The following is a 4,474-nucleotide window of genomic DNA, read 5'->3' on the forward strand; positions in this document are numbered from 1 at the left end:
TTTCAAACATACCAACATGCATGCTCTGTGAAGCACTTCCTGTTCACAATCCCTCTCGTTATTTCTCACCACCTCAACAGTTTTGTTGCTGTTACATCCTGCTCTTACTCTGAACTGAAGGACTTTGCTTTCCTTTCCATTGAAGCCAGACTTTATAACATTTTTCCTTTCCACGTTTTTTTGTTGTTGTTCTTCCCTTCGTTACTGACTTTGCACAACTGTTATTAATCGGCAATGATTGGATTATGTTTTCTCCCATCCCATTTCTATAAAAACGGTTCTGTGATACCAGCTTTCAGTCATCACCCTAAATGCCTGGCCCTGTTGCAGGATATCTGAAACAAACAAAGGGAAATTATGGCAGATGTTAGGATTCTGAAAATTAAAAATAATGCTGGGAATTCTGAGCAAATCAGGCAGGAACAGTAGAGGGAATTAATGTTTCTGGTTGATATCTGAAATGTTTATTTTCTGGCAGAGCCATTCAGAATATTCACTCCATTTTATTCACAACCTTTCTCATCTTACAGTGAAATTAGAATTCTGATTATCCTCAGCTTTCATGTCACTAATTTCTATATTTGGGAAAAGATCTTTCATGATTGACACCACTAATAGCAGATACACCATTCCTCCCTCTCTCCCTTTTGCTTCAGCAACTGTCCATTTGTTTTTTTAAACCATGCCTTTGTCAATATACTTAGTTCTTTGCAATGGGACAATAATTTCCATGTACCACTCTGATCCAATTTGCTGAACTCCTAATGGAAGATCAATAGAGACTGCTTTGCTAAACTCTTCCATTCTGCCCATGTACCATCATAACAGCAACATACTACATAATTTCACCTAGTTCCCATTCAAATCTGAGCTCAACCTTTCTGCCTTTGGTCACCTCTATTGTTCTACAAATTTCAAGGCAAAGGATGGAACAGTTTCCTTTTTGACACAATTGCCCTCTAAAACAAAACATCTGTCACTTCACACCACTATTTTGTTATATTTAACACCTATGTTTTAAGTTGTTCCTTTCTGTATGGAGCTGGTTTACTGCAACTTATTTTTCAAATGTCGTTCCATTCTCTGGTTGAAATGATGTCAAAGGTTAAATGGCCTACCTTACTTTAGGAAGACCAGATAGTTCTTTTAACAATTTCTCCATTTGCAGAAGGGTTTTCACCCCCATTGCGCAACCTAGGAGCCAATCCCATGTGTACCATAGGAGGTAGAGTTAGTAAGTTTGCACAAGACACCAAAATTGGAGGTGTAGTAGACAGCGAAGGAGATTACCTGAGCTTAATGGGATTTTGATCAGATGTGCCAATGGGCTGAGGAGTGGCAGACGGAGTTTAATTTAGATAAATGCAAGGTGCTGCATTTTGGGAAAGCAAATCTTAGCAGGACTTATACACTTAATGGTAAGGTCTTAGAGAGTGTTGCTGAACAAAGAGACCTTGGAGTGCAGGTTCATAGTTCCTTGAAAGTAGAGTCACAGGTAGATAGGATAGTGAAGGCGGTGTTTGGTATGCTTTCCTTTATTGGTCAGAGGATTGAGTACAGGAGTTGGGAGGTTATGTTGCGACTACACAGAACATTGGTTAGACCACTTTTGGAATATTGTGTACAATTCTGGTCTCCTTCCTATTGGAAGGATGCTGTGAAACTTGAAAGGGTTCAGAAAAGATGTACAAGAATGTTGCCAGGGTTAGAGGATTTGACCTATAGGGAGAGGCTGAACAGGCTGGGGCTGTTTTCCCTGGAGTGTCGGAGGCTGAGGTTTACAAAATTATGAGAGGCATAGATAGGATAAATAGGCAAAGTCTTTTCTCTGAGATGGGAGTCCAGAACTAGAGGGCATAGGTTTAGGGTGAGAGGGGAAAGATATAAAAGAGACCTAAGGGGCAACGTTTTCACGCAGAGGATGGTGTGTGTATGGAATGAGCTGCCAGAGGAAGTGGTGGAGGCTGGTACAACTGTAACATTTAAAAACACCTGGATGGGTATATGAATAGGAAGGGTTTAGAGCGATATGGACCAAGAGTTAGCAAATGGGACTAGATTAGGTTGTGATATCTTGTTGGCATGGACAAGTTGCACTGAAGGGTCTGTTTCCATGCTGTACACCTCTATGACTCTATGACCTGATCTGCTTTTCTTCTATCATTTTTTCCCATCTTTAGAAAGACCAGTTCACCTTCTCCTCTTTCCAATGCCAAATTCTTCAGTCTCTGTTGAATTCTGTAGTATTAGGGATAAAGTCCCATCGCTGAATTAACTCCAAGGCCTCAAAATCATTCTTGTATCTTTCAGTGATCATAACTGGATTTGGTACTCAAGATGTGCTTTTACTAGAACAACATAAAGCTCAAGAAAGATTCTCTCTGATTTCTTTGCCATACTTTGGTTTTCTACCCCAGCATTCTGTTTGATTTCTGAGTTGTTACTCTTTGGTGACTGGATATGTTGGACTTTAAGGAGAAAGTGAGGACTGCAGATGTTGGAGATCAGAGCTGAAAATGTGTTGCTGGAAAAGCGCAGCAGGTCAGGCAGCATCCAAGGAACAGGAGAATCGACGTTTCGGACATAAGCCCTTCTTCTATGCCCGAAACATCGATTCTCCTGTTTCTTGGATGCTGCCTGACCTGCTGCGCTTTTCCAGCAACACATTTTCAGCTATGTTGGACTTTAAGTCAACCAATGCACTGAGATCTTGCTTATCTTCACCCTTAGCTAACATGACATTACTAATAGAATATTTATTGTGCCAACCAACTTCATTTTGTTTTACATATGAACATTTTGAAATATCAGACAGGAAAAGGCCAACAGAGAGGCAGTGGCTCTTTATTCTTTGAAATTTGCATCAAAAATAGACATGTTGGTTACAGTTGCCTTTATTGCTCAGACTTTTGAGTATAATATGGAATATAGTATTGAGGTTATACAGGACATTGGTGAAGCCTCTTCTGGAGTATTATGTGCAGTTCTGGTCATTGTTTATAAGATGGATATTATTAAATTGGAGATGGTTCAGAAAAGATTTACCAAAAGGTTGTTGGGAATGGAAGGTTTGAGTTATAAGAATAAAGGCTGGGACCTTTTTTAACTGGAGCTTGGGAGGTTCAGAGATGACCTTGTAGAGGTTTATAAAATCATGAGAGACATTAATAAGGTGAATAGCAAGGGTCTTTTCACTAGAGTGGGGAAGTTCAAAACTAGGGGGCATATTTTTAAGGTGAGAGGAGAAGGATTTAAAAAAGGACATGAAGAGCAACTTTTTTTATGCAGAGATGGTTTGCGTGTGAAAGGAACTGCCAGAGAAAGCAATGGATGTGGGTAAAGTTACAACATTAAAAAGACATTTGGATAAGTGTATGAATAGGAAAGGTTTGGAGGGATATGGGCCAAACACAGGCAAGTGGGACCAACTTAGTTTGGAAACATGATCAGTGTTGATTAGTTGAACCAAGGGGTCTGTTTGTATGTTGCAATGCTCTATGACTTGATAACCAGCCAACCTCGTCGATCCTGTGGAATGATGATACCTTATGCGCCATGATTATTATTCTCTTTACCAATGCTTCTTCTGAGTCATGTGACATACCTAACAAGAATCTGGTGCACAGGAAATAATTTTACCTTTGATGTGTGTGCATGCATGGACGCATATCAATCTTAAAGGAACTGTGCTTTAACCTGGACATATTACATGGAAACTACAGCCTGTACATCATGATTTGCTATCCAGTCAGAAACAGGTTGAGCTTTCTCTTGAGGAAATGCAATACATCAGTGCTCCAAATTGTCACTATTTGCTGGGAAGACCCGCCAAACATCAAACATTATATCTGCCCTCGTGTAATTAGTGGTCATGACTCCTGGCCCCCAATCATTCATCCAGTTGAATTAGAGGATTATATGGTATACGTTTTTCCCTTTCTACTCAATATAAATGCAGGAAGTGATCGAGCAATTATTTGGACTTAATGAGCGATAAGATGAGATGAGTGTCGATGGGAAATCAAACCTCAGCATCCGATCTATTCAATCATCAGATTAGAAAATGCAGATCCTGATAAATCTGGGCAGAGCCTCATAAGGGGAGGGAGATGGATCTTGGGGTGAGCAGAGCCACAGCATGACCATTGGTGTTGTAGCTGGCTGTTACCGCTTCACAGAATGGGTGATTGGGGAGGGAGGGAGGGGGAAGAGGTGAGATATTTGTGCAAAGTCTTGTTCTCTGCTTTGCCTTTGTAGCCTTACCTAACAAAAACCTGTATCAGGTTTGACATTTTCATCAAATCCCTACAGTGTGAAAGTGGGTCATTCAGCCCATTGAGTCCATACCAACCCTCTGAAGAGCATCGCACCCAGACCCACCCCATCTCTGTAGCCTTGCATTTCCCAGGGCCAATCCAACTAACCTGCACATTTTTGGACTGTGGGAGGAAACCCACACAGACACAGGGAGAAC

The sequence above is a fragment of the Chiloscyllium punctatum genome, chromosome 23, assembly GCF_047496795.1.
Source record: "Chiloscyllium punctatum isolate Juve2018m chromosome 23, sChiPun1.3, whole genome shotgun sequence".
Lineage (NCBI taxonomy): Eukaryota > Metazoa > Chordata > Chondrichthyes > Orectolobiformes > Hemiscylliidae > Chiloscyllium > Chiloscyllium punctatum.